At 41.4% G+C, this 16,084-nt stretch overlaps 2 protein-coding genes across 10 annotated transcripts in view; one reads left to right on the top strand and one right to left on the bottom strand.

The window, feature by feature from the left end:
• LOC308630186 (uncharacterized protein) overlaps positions 1–16,084 on the top strand; it is a 282,945-nt gene that overhangs the window by 6,441 nt on the left and 260,420 nt on the right. Inside the window, exon 4 of one of the 9 annotated variants that reach the window (XR_014017777.1) lies at positions 15,693–15,757. The exons of the other annotated variants lie outside the window; for them this stretch is intronic. The gene's annotated coding sequence lies outside the window, so the exon portion shown is untranslated. Of the gene's footprint in view, positions 1–15,692; positions 15,758–16,084 lie in introns of those variants that run through there. 9 annotated transcript variants of the gene reach the window in all.
• Positions 1–16,084, bottom strand: part of RIPK2 (receptor interacting serine/threonine kinase 2) — a 278,912-nt gene that overhangs the window by 36,080 nt on the left and 226,748 nt on the right. The window lies entirely within an intron of this gene.

The raw sequence follows: 16,084 nt of genomic DNA, 5'->3' as shown, positions 1-16,084 counted from the left end.
TCCTGGCCAGCTCTGCCCTTCAAGCAAAACATTCTTACCTCGTTTAAGAAAGAGAAAAGCAGCCCTTATTATCTGGGAGATGGCCTGCACTCCCAATGACTCTGTGGCATTCTCCTGTTCAATATAAACACTTTCATAGAACACCAACCTCAGACAGGACTATTTTGTCACTGTAGTGGAGCAAGAAAAAATAAGACCACTTCATTATCATGTTTGAACAGAGAGAGGTAAAAACATTGCTCAAACCACAAAAATCAGCAAACATTGCCCTCTCCTGGCTAATAATGAGTGCCTGCTTCTTCTTTACCAATTATAGCTTTATCTGAATTTCATTATGCTCACTGTCTAGATATAAATTATTAAGATACATGATCAGAGAATCACTCCTGCTTCCAGACAGCATCCAATGCAGGGAAGATACCCGTTGCCTTGAATGCTCCTCAGAATCACCTACAAGAAGTCCAAATCCTATAATAAATTATTTCTAACATCCTGTTACTGAGATGTCCTGATTCCTCATGGTACACATAACTCCTGCTTGCAATGAGTCAGTAAACCCAGATTTATAGAACTGCAGATGTGTTCCTGGTGGTCTTTGGATAGAGGACATTGGCAGATTCATAGAGCAGTTATTACCCAGCTTGGAGCCCTCACTGTCTGCATTTCAGTTAAAGAACTGGCTCCTCTAACTTCTCTAGGGACTTATCTATGGTGTAGCTTGTTTTTCGTAGCCCAGAACTCCTGAGGAAGAGATTCTGGTTGGCCATAATATCACCCTTCAGGTCCTTTGTTGATTATGGGGATATGGACATGAGGTACTGAATTTCTAAAACAGCAGCAACAACAACAATATCGACAACAGCAATAATAACTAAGACTTATAGTTTAAGAATCTGCCTGCGAATGCAGGGGGCACGGGTTCAAGCCCTGGTGCGGAAGGTCCCGTATGCTGCGGAGCAACTAAGCTCGTGCACTACAACTACTGAGCCAGCTCTCTAGAGCCTGCAGGCCACAACTACTGAGCCCGGATCCCACAACTACTGCAGCCCACGTGCCTAGACCCTGTGCTCCACAGCAAAGAGAAGCCACAGCAATGAGAAGCCCACACACCTCAACAAAGAGTAGCCCCCGCTCGCTGCAACTAGAGAAAGACTGCGCACAGCAACGAAGACACAATGCAGCCAATAAATAAATAAAATAATTAATTAAAAAAAAAAAACCCTAACACTTATATAATGCTTGCTATGTGTCAGGGACTCTTCTAAGCAATTTCCATAGAGTAACTCACTTAGTACACCAACACCATGCAATAGATGCTATTATCACTCTAACTTTGCAGATGTAGAAACTGAGGCACAGAGATGTTAATTACTTGTGTAAGGTCCCACAGCGATTAAGAAGCATAGGCAGCAATTGAACACAGGAAATTATATTGCTGTATTCTGAATCAGTTCAACTGTTCTCATGAAGTAATAGAGTACTGAGAGTTGGAGTGTGAATGATTTGGCACCACTCAACACACTTTTATATGAAGAGTTATTTTATATGTGAGCAAGGATATCTTTTAAAGAAGTTCAGTCTAGCAATCTTAAAGTGTTGATGTGTCTCTTTAATAATAGTGTCTGTTACGAATAATTTAAGCTTTATGGAACTAATTCCATTGGCTATAATTTTCTTTTTCTTTTACATATGAACATTTAAATTTGGCATTTATTGACTGTCTATGATGTGAATGGCTCTTTGGGTAGTATGGGACACAAGCTCTACATTGCTACCTACAGAATAAATAAGCTCTACACTGCTATCTACAAAAGTGATGACTAAAGTCTTTATATACATCATAATGATTTAAGTCTTTATATACATCAATTTTATCGTTTAGAAATCTTCCTTATTGTCATAACAACTTGAAATTGGAATATAATTGGCATTAACTGATCTGATTCTAGCAGAAAAATATGGGGCTTTGGCACCCAATGGAGTTAAAAGTCTCCTTCTTCATTAATCTATGTGCATGACCTCTTCGGTATTTTGTAATCTCAGTGAGTCTCATTTCCTTCATCTATTAAATAGTGAAAATAATACTTTTCTTAAGGGTGTTAGGAGAATTAAATAGGATAATGTGCATAAGATTATACCTAATAAGTATTAGTTTTCTTTCTCAAAGTAAAATATTTGGGCCTTGCCAATTTTAGTCTAAGTGAGAATTATCAACTTTATGATTGTCAAGACTGGCTTATGAATTAGTGAAAAATGACTTTAAAACTGTGTAGCCATGCTGTTGTTTCAAATGTGCTCTCTATGCAGACATGGGCCATATCTGTTTTGTTCAACAGTGCCTAGGACAATGAAAGTGATAATAATCCACCTACTATCACCTTAGGCTGTGGAAGGATGTTATGGCCAGTAGAAGACTGCAATTCTTGTGTGAAAAGCATGCAGAATTCTCTAGTGTGCTCACTTCAAGTTTTTGTTTTTTCAAAGTTACAAGTTCATTATAGTTCACAAAGGTAAAATTATGACAAAAGTACCAGATTTTAAAAAATCTTTGCAGCCAATATTCTGATAACTCTCTGAATCTAAACTGTATCTCTAAACTCTTAGACTGTAGTCTAAGTAGCAGTAGTATTTTCTTTCACCTATTTAGAAGATTAAAATGTTATTAAAGAAACCATGTATAACTGAATATGTTGGATGGAAGATATTTTATTTCAAGCATAATTAGGTATTAACTTAAGTTTATTCCTTTTAGTAGATTTAGTGAAAACTTAGTCATCTGATTGAATGAATATATCAATCTTCTTTAAAAACTTATTATGAAATAAGTAGATGAAAGAAGTATTAAACTTGAAATACTAACTTCTCACACATAAAAATGTTTTACATTCTACCAAATACAATATCATTAAGACAAGCTTGTGTTGTAACTATTATCCCTATTGAGATATCATGGGGCTAATAAATGATATTATAAAGGCAGGAAGATTCCAAAGAGAAAGGGAAGAAAAAAAGATGAGCTACTATGTTACCAAACCTACAAGTCAGGTAAGATACTCCTCTTCTTCTAGGAAGGAGTACTGGCCTGATGAGGGAAGGGGAATGGATGGTACAGCGAGAGCCTGGGTATGTTATTCCAGTGAAAGAACTCCTCCTGGAAGAAAATACCTGGAATGAGGGGATGGTGGTAAGTGTTCTCCCCAACAATTCCCATTTTAAAGATAGGAAAAATAAGTCTAAGGGGAGATTGACTAGCTTCAAGTTTTACAAGTAAAAGGTGATAGAACTGGGAGTAAACCAGATGGTTTATTTCAGGTTTATCAGAGGGCCCTTATTAATGAGGTACACAATATAGTATCCTAGAATCACAGTAAAACCAGGACCTATACATGTAAAAGTCAGAGCCGAATATCATAAATTTGCAGCTTTCTTTATATTTGCTTTGTGATGAGGTAATGAACTTATTAGAATAAAAGCATTGTATATATTTTTATTTAGTGAGTACTCAAATGGTGCATACATCTGAATTAAATGCCTGAAATATCTCAGGTATTAAGAAGCTATCATTGGAGACGTAGCAGAGTGTACATATGTTTTTGCACACAAATATTTAACAGAAACACTCTAAAGAGGTTCAATTATATTCATGCTGTAGTATGGAGGTTACCAGAGAGTTAGTGAATGAGGAATTGAATCACTATTATTTTGTAGAGTGTAAATGATTGAGAAAAACTTACAGAAAGAGGTGATCTGAAGGTAAGTTCAAAGGAGAGAATCATTTTTAGCTGTTTCCAGAGAGTTTTTGGTACATTTTAGAGAGGGCTACAAAATCCAAGAATGAGAACCATGTCCCACCAGGACAACTGGCGGGTCTGCATGTTGCAAAGAAGCAATAGCATGGTGAATGAAGTCTGTACCTCACTACACTCTGGGGCAATAAAATGTTTTAAGAGTCAGGTTCCATAATATGAGTTTGTAACATCTTATCTATAATTTGTGGGTATATGGGCAAAGGCTTGGCCTTAATCACACATATAAAAACACATTAACCAGATCATGTTTGGTTTTAACCCCAGTCTCTATTTTAGTACCTGCATTGCTTATCCTTACTGAAACTTGCTTTCCTCATCCGTAAGGGAAGTACTTTATGAACTGTGACATATTAATTAATTTTAGTTTTGAATCATGGCTCTTCTTTAAGGTTTTCTTTGTTCTAGTTTGGTGTCATTTGAGGGTGAACACTGGACAAGGCACATATAGAAAAACACAGGGTATTTCCTGCTTTCCAGGGGTTTTAGGAAAAGAGAGAACAGTTTTTAGAGGCTTAGCACTTATTCCACGCTTGGATGTTTCCCTACTAACATGGTTTCTAAAGTTACTCATCTGTGTGGAGCTCAATAAATATTTTTCCACTGACTAACATAAGACAGGCAGATCAAATAATTAGATGTAACACTTTCATTCATACAATATAGCATGTTATCTTACACATGAAAATTGGCAAAATGTTCAAAGAGTAACCAGACTGGCTTTTAGGATCTAGCTGTGTCAGTCAGTTTTGGTTTATTATCTCTCTCCTCTGCCTGCTGTAACTTGTATTTATTTATGTAATCTTCATGTATAACTTCTAAACTGTAAGAGCTAGACACTATGGCTTTGAATGGAATGAAGTCACAGTATGATTAAGGAATTGTTTTCTAATGCAACTCTCCCTAAACCTCAAAACATTTGAATAATTCTATAGTCCTCCATTTGTCTCAGTTACTGCTCAGAGCACTCATGCAGCAGGTTGTGTGCCTAGGCATTATGGGGTACTTGCTTTCACTGTTGAGCTTTCTGACACTACCAATAAAACATAGATTATTCAGAAAGTACAAAGGTTCAGAATCTTCCCAGAAAAACGTTGATGAAGTTATTTCATTAATTAGCTCTTAAAAACAAAACAACTGATAACAACAGGATACCTACTGATTTATGAGATAAAAAATTTCCTTTGAAAAGATAAATATTGATGCCAATACAGTGGTGATGAAGTGGAGCCTAGGGTGTGGGGATGAGGCCAGCTAGCAGGCATTGTCTGAGTCAGGACCTTGAGCTGGGTCAGGAGGTATAGACCTTATAACTCTATTATTGATCATTGATCCTGGGGGTGAATGACAGCATCCTGTGAGATTTCTGAGTCAGTTCTGAAGTAGGTTCTCATTCAAGTTGGGCAAACATGTAAGAGCAATATATAATTGCTTGGGCACCAGTCCAACCTGGAGTTGATGCTTAGGATGAGGTAGGTAGACAGAGACTAAAGGATCAATTTTTTAAACCAATGAGAAAATTGCTGAAGTTGCTCTACTCGGGGCAGGCGTTGCGCGGTGCAGAGTACAACTGAGGAGTGGTTTATCCTTAATTCTTAAGTGTGCTAAAAGTAGATGTGTAGTTTTATTATATGGTATTTTGGGTCAGTAATGATAGTCTTACATACATGTCTGCTTCTATATGTTACTTATACATTATATATATATTACATATATGTATCTATACATTACATTAGTTCATACATGTACATTGTATAAAATTTAGAAGAATCAAAAGGGGTATAGTGAAAAGTTAGTCTCTACCCCTTTCTATGCCTCCCAGCCACCAATTTCCCTCCTGGAAGGTGAATTACAATTGCCAGTCTCTCACTTCCTCCTTTCATGCTCTTCTTTGTAGCCGATTAATCTCCCCAAGCCCAAGGGCTCCTGCTCAGAAATTTTCCAGCTTCTGCATTTTCCTGTCTGGTTAAACTTAACTTTATTTATCTATCTTTCAAAGCCTCAATGCTTTATTTTTTCTCCTTTAATTTCTTTTTTCCAGATCTCCTAACAAGCTCCCTATGTCTCATTCCTACATGTACTTGTTCTCACTTCTCATTCATGATCTTCTCTCTTCTCTAGTCTATCTGAAATTTCTGCTTCTTTGAGACTGAAGTCAGACCCTATTTCTTCTGACTGCTCCACCCAGCCCCATTGATTTCCTTCTTCTCTGAACTCCTAGGCATCTACAAAGTGGGTTATGCTTCAGTATCCCAAAATGATGCCAAAATATGTTAAATAAAATATTAAGTTGCATTATTTGGCTGGAACTATATAAATCCAAAGAGGCAAAGAGGTTAGCTCAAAGCTATCAACTGTTACAATTATCTTTGATTAACGAAAAAAATTAACATACAGAAGTTTTCAAAATATGGTTCTTGGGGGGAAAGAGAAAAAGGAGTACTTGCTGGGGAGAAGCTGCAAACCACTAAATGTACACACATCTAGTACTTAACTATGTAGGCAAGTGGTTGAGAGCATGATCTTTGAAGTCAGGCACACCTAGGTTTGACACTATCTGATCTTTTGGAGCCTTGGTTTCTCAACAAGGAAATGAGTTAGCAAGTAAAGCACTCAGCACAATGCCTACTGTACAGTAAATGTTCAATAAATGTTATGTGTTATTGCTGTTGTTGTTAAATCTTATTTGCTATTCTTTAAGGTTTGTCTCCTGTGTTGGGCAGAATAGTTGACCCTCTTCCCCCTCCAAATGTCCACATCCTAATCACCAGAGCCTCTGAATGTTACCTTACATGGCAAAAGGGACTTTGCAGATGTGATTAAATCAAAGATATTAAAATAGGGAACTTATTCTGGATTATCAGGTAGATCCAGTATAATCACAAGGATCCTTTATAGATGGAAGACAAAGGCAGAAGATTCAGGGAAGAAGAATCAGTGTCAGAGTCACAGTGATTTGATGTGAGAAGGAGTCAACCTGCTGTTGCAGGCTTTGAAGATGGAAGAAGAGCCAAGGAATACTGGCATCTAAAAAGAAGCTGGAAAACATAAAGAAAGGGATTGTCTCCCAGAGCCACCAGAAAGGCTTTTAGCCCAGTAAGATCTGGTTCAGGTTTGTGACCTCTAGAATTGTAAGATAATAAGTTTGTGTTGTTTTATGCCACTAAGTTAGTGGTAATTAATAAAGCATCAGTAGGAAATGAGTGTACTTCCCCAGCTGAAGACCAATTTCGTAAAGCTCATAGTGTCCAGAGTAGTGTGGGATGGGAACATAAATGAATAAATTGTGTTTACTGAGGGTTCCAGCAGAGAGGCATAGCAACTTGTAAATTGCCCTTTATAGTGAAGAAGAGGAAATCAGAGTTAGCTACAAGCCAGGTCTCTTTCTTTCTTTCTTTCTTTTTTTTCCCTGGAAGGACAGTTTATTATCTATGACAGATTTCTTATTTAAACTTTTCAAAACATTCTGAACCTCAGCCTCAATCATCACAATTTGGTATATGTTGGAATGGCAGCAGAGGATAGTATTTACAAGGCAAGAGAGAGCATTATCATCACACTGGGAGGGGGCAGATAGTGTTAATTGGAGGGGTGTGGTCAAAAAAAGCCACATTCCCAAAGACTCCTGGTAGCCTGGGTGAAAAGAATCTACTGGTTTTGTCAGTTAGGAGATGACTCATGGCATACATTAATGAAAGCAGCTTCATTCCTGTGATTGGACAGAACTCTATGGTGGACAGAGGAAGTGAGGAAGTCCTTTTCCTTTCTTTTCTTTCTCTCTTTTTTTTTTTTTTGGAAAGTATTTTGTCTAATGGAGTGATAGCTAGATGAGGTATTTTATAGGAGGGCTGCTTTTCTATTATAGAATAAAACAGTGTTATTGACCAACTCGGAAGAACTTCGAGTAGGAGATACTGCAAATAGCGTGAAGAGACAGAAACAATAGATAGAGCCTGATTCTAGCCAGCTGTGAATGACTGAGCAAAAAACAATATTTGTACCCACATAAACCTCTTAATGCGTTCATTTTAAATGTTTTGGGGGGACATTTGGGTTTCCCCCTGAAGAAATGAAAAAGTGTTGGGTCTCACCCCCGCAGCCACTTCTGCCAGCCAATAAGTACCTGCTGTGAGGGCATTTCTGTTGCTCTGAAATCTTGAAATAGATAAGGAAAGAAATTGTATCGTGTTCACATGGAGAGATGACACGCAGTGGGCGCCAGAACCCTGTCAGGCGGGGCATCAGGGCTCCGGAGAGTCTCGCGAGACGTCGCCAGGACGACGCGAGGGCTCGTGGCTGCGGTCGATCGCCAGCTGGACGCAGTTGCTGCGCCGAGTCCCGCCTGGGCAGAGGGGCTGCGTGGCCGCCTCTAATCTGTCCTGTAAGTTGTCTGGGGCTGGGACGCCTTCCTTCAGGCCTTTGTGCTTATGTATCTCTGCGTGACCTGGCTGGGGTTGCCGGTGTGGTGGAAGGGGTCTGCGGGCAGGGTCAGCGGGGGTCAGGCACGCGCAGGGCCTGGCGGCCGGTGTGGACCTCAGATTGAAGGTGAAGCCAGAGGCTTCGCGGATGGGACTTCATGACAAATATGGGGGTGCCGGCCACCGGAGCCTCCTCTAAGACATGGCCCCGCTACCTGTTCAGGACCTGGTAGATGCCACCCGGCCCGCGGTGCAGACACAGACCTCCACAAAGAGATGGGCGCTTGGGGCAGGGCTGGTGGCTGGCGTGGTGTAGAGGTAGCGAAGCGCCCTGGTGTGGGGACACTCAGGATGGATCCGCGCAAAGTCAGGTCTCTTTGTAAATGTGGATTTCCATTACAATATAAATTTAAAAAACTGGGGAAATTCCCTATCTCACTGCCCGGGAAAGATCCCAACAGGCAATAAATTCATCTGTACTCCAGTCAGGTTTTCCCCCTAAGTGTCCTTGCCTCCCTTACTTCCTGCCAATTTACATGATCAGTAATAATCACTATCATGCACTGGGTGCACAGTCTGTGTCAGGCATTGTGCTAAATGTTTGTACACATTATCATGTTTATTCCTCACAAAATTCCCATGGTGGTTAAAAGAAATGTAGTACCTTGTTTTTCAAAGTTCAGGTCATGAGTCTCAGTGGAAATTGAAATCAGTTTGGTGAGGATTGACAAGCAATTTTAAACAATAAAATACGGTAGAAAAATACCAGTGTACTGCATCAAATGAATAAGTATATTTTCATAAAATTTGGTTTCAATTATACATATAAGAAAGACTCAAGTTATAGGTGAGTCTTAATTGATAAAATATATATGTATTGGGTTGTGTTGTAGAGCATATTTCTTTTTTTTTTTTTTTTTCTGCGGTACGCGGGCGTCTCATTGTTGTGGCCTCTCCCGTTGCGGAGCACAGGCTCCGGACACGCAGGCTCAGCGGCCATGGCTCACGGGCCTAGCTGCTCCGCGGCATGTGGGATCTTCCCGGACCAGGGCACGAACCCGTGTCCCCTGCATCGGCAGGCGGACTCTCAACCACTGTGCAACCAGGGAAGCCCTGTAGAACACATTTCTTACTATGGGTGATAGTAAAAATATTTTATATTTTTATAAAAAATATAATATACTTTATTAAAAAAATATATAATATATATTTTTTATATATATAGTGGGTTACATGTAAAAAGTTTTAAATCCACCAGTAAAGTGGTTAAGAGTACAGGCTCTGGCAAAAAGGTTACCTTGGTTTAATCCTAGTTCTTTGTCTTACCAGCTCTGTGATCTTGAGTGGATTACTTGTTCTCTCACTTAGTTACCTTGTCTCCTTGGGTCTCACCTCAAAGGGTCTTTTTGAGGATTAAATGGATGAATGTAAGTAAAGCAGTTTGAACGGTGCTTTAGTAGCAAACACTCAGTTACTGTTACTTTCCCAATGTTACCTGGTTAGCAAGTGGCAGAACTGGGCAGATTCCTGTTCTGTCTGATAAAGTTTAGTCTTGAGTTTGAAATCAAAGGTAATTTCAGGCTAACCTAGGTGTCCCCTCAAAACAAACAAAGAACAAAATAAGTCTCCCTTTACAATAAGTTACCAGCAAATTAAAAATATGGGAACCCTTATCTTCTCAGAAAGTTGGCCTATGTTGGCAGAGTCTTGTCTCTGAGAGAGTACAGGTTTCCTGTCTTGTTCTGCTCTGAGTTACAGGAGAAGAATATGTGGAAGGCACTAGGTTGTTTGACATATAGAACAAACTGGTGATTCACATAAAACTTTACCATAGGATCACTGTATAAATTATTACATCTAAAAGGAATCAGGTAAAGGAGGAAATCCTGCAAGAATCTGGAGGGAGGCCTTCAGTCTAAAAGTTTGTGAGATGACTGGTTTTGTTATTGGTTGTATTTGTCTTTTGTTTTTTTCTGCTCTGTTTCCTCCCTCTGCTCCAGCAGGCAGCTGAGGCATTTTATCAATTCCTTAAAAAATTTTCTGATGCTACCTGGTGTTATGTGCTTTGAGTGTTGGTTGAAATATAGAGCCAGGCTATACTGCTTTCATAGGCTCTGAAAATTTAAGAATTTAAGAAGCTAATGAGTATCTTAAGTTATGTGTAAGCCTTAGTTGCTGAAAATTATTCTGGGCCTTTAAACTGCTGGTTTTTATATTCAGCTAACAGACAATTTAAAAATGAATTCCATACTACTTCCAATTTGCTTGATTGTAGAGTAATTTTATATCTAGTTAAGGTTTTGTTGGAATATGTCTTTCTAGATTTTACGATTTGGGAAGTGTGTGAATCCAACCTCTCTACCAGGATCTGGCAGGGAGTTAGCAGTGTTTTGAACCATCAGGGAAAGGAAGTAGATACATTCAGCACCCTGCCCCATCTCAACACATTCATTTTCTCATCTTAGTAGTGGTAATCTTTCATTTGTTATTTTGGTTTGAACGTTGTTTGTAGCATATGGCCCTAATGCCTTAGAGCTCTAAGTAGAAGGGAAAGTAGTGCTAATAATTCCCTGATGGAGACGTACCCCTTCTTCCCCCACTTGTTTGTTCTTGAAGGATATGATTTCTCTTTTATTATTTATTTATACTTTTTCAGAGAGCAGTTTGAGGATCACAGCAAAAATGTGGGGAAGGTACAGGAATTTCCCTTATACTCACTGCCCCTGCACATGCATAGCCTCCCCTATTATCAGCATCCCCCAACCAGAGTGGTTCATTTGTTACAACTGTTTAACCTACATTGACATGGCATAATCACTCAGAGTCCATAGTTTACATTAGTTTACATTACAGTTCATTCTTGGTATTGCACATCTCACACCAGTCAGAATGGCCATCATCAAAAAATCTAGAAACAATAAATGCTGGAGAGGGTGTGGAGAAAAGGGAACACTCTTGCACTGCTGGTGGGAATGTGAATTGGTACAGCCACTATGGAGAACAGTATGGAGGTTCCTTAAAAAACTAAAAATAGAACTACCATATGACCCAGCAATCCCACTCCTGGGCATATACCCTGAGAAAACAATAATTCAAAAGGAGTCATGTACCAAAATGTTCATTGCAGCTCTATTTACAATAGCCAGGAGATGGAAACAACCTAAGTGTCCATCATTGGATGAATGGATAAAGAAGATGTGGCACATATATACAGTGGAATATTACTCAGCCATAAAAAGAAACGAAAGTGAGCTATTTATAATGAGGTGGATGGACCTAGAGTCTGTCATATAGAGTGAAGTAAGTCAGAAAGAGAAAGACAGATACTGTATGCTGACACATATATATAGAATTCAAGGAAAAAAATGTCATGAAGAACATAGGGGTAAGACAGGAATAAAGACACAGACCTAGTAGAGAATGGACTTGAGGGTATGGGGAGGGGGAAGGGTAAGCCATGACAAAGTGAGAGAGTGGCATGGACATATATACACTACCAAACATAAAATAGATAGCTAGTGGGAAGCAGCCACATAGCACAGGGAGATAAGCTGTGTGCTTTGTGACCACCTAGAGGGGTGGGATAGGGAGGGTGGGAGGGAGGGAGACGCAAGAGTGAAGAGATATGGGAACATATGTATATGTATAACTGATTCACTTTGGTATAAAGCAGAAACTAACACCCCATTGTGAAGCAATTATACTCCCATAAAGATGTAAAAAAAACACTTGAACAATTGTGGGGTTTTTTTTATGTTTTAGTTTAAATTTTATTTCCTGCCCCCATACATCCATTAAGCCCCCAGGAGAAGGAAAAGGGGATGTGACTAGCAATGGAGAGAAACTTTCTTCACAACAATGGCCATGGCAAGCTTAGGCACTTTTGGTGAAATCTCTCTGGGAAGTACTGGCAGAGGAATAAAAGGCAAACTGACACAGAAGTATTGCTTGGTGTGCATATCCAGGCTCTGCCTTCTTTCTCATCTCTTGGTGGCAGGTGGAGGAAGAGGAGAAAAGGTTAAACTTTTTTATAAACCGGCCGAATAAGCTTATAAAATCTTCTCACTATCTCTGCATAGGTTCTAGTCTCTGCAGCACTACATAAGCTTTGCCCAAAGTAATGAACAGTTGAAAGTCAAATGTAATACTTCAGCAAACAACTTAAAAATGCTTGCACACTGGAAAGGATTCCGTTGTAGAGAACACAAATGGACCCAGAGCAACTTTTGCCAAAAGAGAATATTGTGCTAAATGTACAGCCATAGCTCTTCTCCACATGAAGAAACAGTCAGAAGGATAAAAGAACTTGGTCAAAATCACACAAGTAAGTAGGACAGAATCTGGTCTGTCTGTCGTAAGGGTTGTGTTCTTTAACGACCAGGCTAGCTTTTCTCAAATCTGATTCATGCATAGAATAACTATACACCTCTGTTTGCCTTGAATATTCCCTGTTTATACGTATGCCTGCTGCAGTTTTCAATATTTCCCACTTTGACTCCCAAAAGCAACCGAGAATACACAATAATTTGGTCACTCTATCCATGGACCACTGTGGTGGGACTGCCCAGGAAGCTTAAAAGTGCAGCCTCCTGAGCCCTATTCCAGATCTAGATAAGTTTTCTTAGGGTTGGCTCAAGAATCCAGGTACAAGTCTTTTTAATGCTTTTGTCAGTCTCTCGCTCTCGTAAGTTAATAAACCATTTATTCTGCCTTCCCCAGATGCCCAGCCAGGTCCTGTTAAGGTAGGAGTCCCCCCACCACATCAGAGGGATGCTCCCAGCCAAGTAATCTATAGAGCCTTGGAGAATCTGAATGGTCTCATGCTGGCCCACCTGCCATGACAAACCTCCTCCAGAGCATTCCGCTTCACATTTTACATTCTACCACTCCCAAAGGCAGTCTGCTCCAATGAGGCCTGACTTCGTCTGTCCTAAGGAGCACCCGCTGATTCCAGCAGTTTAGGAATAGAAGGTGCTGTGGTTCTCAACCACGGTGGTCCAACCTCTAAAATGGTAGTCGAAGCAGTCTCTATCTCCTGGGCACATCGCCTCTGCAACAGCCCCATTAAACGAATCTCCCATCTTTGCTTTTTCAAGGTCAGAAACAGGGAGTCCCCTCCTAAAGAAGGTTCTCTCACATTGGCACATTATCAAAGGCTATCCCAGATGTTCCTTCCTATGGGCCTTATCAGGCTGAGGGAAGACTTGTCACTTTCTTTCTTTGAGTCGGACCAAATGGTCTTAGAAACACCTATTCACACTGTTGACCATGTATTTCACGAGGGCTCTTGTTCAGCATTTATCTCATCCTTTCATGGTGGAGAGCGAGAGGATTCTAATGATTTTTACTTCTAGGGGAGAGGGGAGTGTAGTGATTAGGTTGTCATTTTGTATTATGTCCTTTTGTCATGAATTTGTTTTCAATTTCATGTTCAAATGGGCCCATCATTCCAACTTTGTGAGGTCATTCAGCACCCTCATGTTGTACCTTTAACATCTCTCTCAGTATCACTTGGAAATGTTTGAAATGGCATTAGCTTGTCCTCACATTCTTATCAGCTGTAAATCTGGAGCACTGACATGAACCTAACCATTGAGAGGAACACCCCTCCACTACCTGTGTAACACACGGTAGGCCCCCTAACCTCTTGGTTTTTTTGGCTCCTCAGTTGTAAAAATATGAGGGTGATATGAATTTATATTTCGGCAGGACAAGGTCGAACCGAGGTTGTCTTTTCTCTTATTCTTCCAGACTTGAATGTCTTCCTTGTCTTCCCTGGGGGTCCAAATCTCACTTGTCCTTCAGGCCCACTGCCAAGGAGCCTTCCCTATTTCCCCAGTCCACACAAATCTCTGCCTCTTAGAATCAGTGCCCTACAACCTAGCTGTCTCTTACGTTAATCTTGCCTCTCAAGCCAACCTCAAAACGTGGGTCTCTCCTGCCAACCTGGTGCCCCTGGGGCTGGGCCAGCACACCGCCACGGCACTCGTGGGGTGTCTACTAGGCTAAGGCATAGGCTGGAAGGCCCAGGTGTGAGGGGCCAGGCAGAGTACCTCTAACTCTACCCTGTTGTCCTCCACAAAACTACCCCTTCTCCTGAAGCCTGCCGCTCAAGGAACAGGTTCCTTATATGACCTCAATGGATAGTGATGCCCTCACAGGCCTTCTCACAGTTCCATGGCAGGGTGACTATTGAAACGTGCTGCCCTCAGAGAAACTTGCCTACCAGTTCTCCACCAGATACCGAACTCTTTGGTTTTCTGAGAGAGAATTTCTCAGCGCATAGTGGATATGTCCTCTAATCTGTGCTCTGTTCCCTGGGTGGACAGTACAGCACGTGCACCCAGACCGGGCATCTCTACAGGAGGTATGGTGTACACACAACCTCACCTGGCTGGCACATGTTCCTGTGGGGCTTGCCCACCACATACACCGGAGCACTTTCCAAGCTCTAAGTAATACTAGTGACCTGGGACACCTTCAGTGACCCCCAGTGCTCACTGCTGAGGACAAGTCAAAGGTCATCCCTGGACAAATGTGCAGGACAGTTCTGAGCTTTATAAATGTAGCCTTCCCCTTTGGGCTACAGGATGCTTCCATTCAGATCCTTTCCTGATTGGCCTCTTGGCGAAAGACAAGTCCATTTTTATTGGCAAATGGTAAATGGAGCAGTTTGAGGAAGAGGGCCACTCTTGAACCGCTCCTTCAAACCCAGGCACCTGTGTGTTGTTATGTAGACGTGTATATCGGTCCCTTCAGACACATCCCATACTGAGTTGCTGAGTAGTAAGGGAGAGGGTGGTGCCATATTGATGGAAAGATGGGAAGAACGAAGGGGGAGTGATGAAGTGCTAATGAGACTGGAGGGCTGAGGAGATGGTGTCCCAGGAGGCTGGGTTGATATGAGCCTAGACTTGGTACCCACAGCCCGGTTCTGCGTCTCCTGATCACTCTGCCTCACTATTACGCCTTGTTCTAATCTACATAGAAGTATCAGAAGGCTAGAGTTCATTGTGGTAGCGTCAGGCAGTATAAATGGGGCCAAAGAGGGGATGCCAAGTTGGGCGGGGTTCTTATCCAATTTATATTGGATTATGTTTTTCCAAAACTTGAAAGACATTTCCATTAAAGCGTCAGAAGTGACAGACTGCAAGAAATGTTTTCTCTGTTGTGGAAGGGGGAGATGGAGAGGATCATGAATGCACTTACTTTCGGGTTCTACTGTTTTCCCTGGAAACGGTGAAGAGACTTCCTCCTCTGCTGCAGCCATAGGCTCTAGGGATTGCTTTTGCAGCCAGTGTCCCTTCTCTAGGGACTCATAGAGGTGATGGGCCAAGGCTGTGTTCTGCATGTCAGGTAGATTAAAGGTTTTCTTCAGCCAGAAACTGGGAGAGACATGAGAGAGGGAAATTCAGGCAGGAGACTGTGCACAGCAGAAGTGACGGACCATTTCTGATTTTCTTTGCAGCAGCAGTGGCTACCGTTTCCCCTCCTAGACCTGGTCACTACCATGTCCTCTACCGAGTGTGTGGAGAAACGCAGTTGGGCCGGCATGGGGAGATATACTGCTCCGTTGGTGGCTACTGGGCCTACGGGGCTGTTCCTTTGGCCACGCCAGCCAAGGTGGAAGCAGAGAAGCCACTCCGCATACGTACTCCCAAGACAAAGCATGCTCCAGAAAGGGCGGACAAGACCTGGGTTGCTCCAGACCCCGAATCCGGCGATTGCAGCATTCAAGCAGCTTAGGAATACAAGGTGCTTTGATTCTCAAGCAGGGTGGCCCAACCTCTGGGCACATCCCCTCTGCAATAGCCCCAGTAAACGAATGTCCCATCTTGGGTTTTTCAAGGTCGACAACAG

Source organism: Mesoplodon bidens, assembly GCF_964165515.1.
Source record: "Mesoplodon bidens genome assembly, chromosome: 16".
Taxonomy (NCBI): domain Eukaryota; kingdom Metazoa; phylum Chordata; class Mammalia; order Artiodactyla; family Ziphiidae; genus Mesoplodon; species Mesoplodon bidens.
The sequence above is the reverse complement of the archived record's forward strand: the minus strand, read 5'-3'. Positions and strand labels throughout refer to the sequence as shown.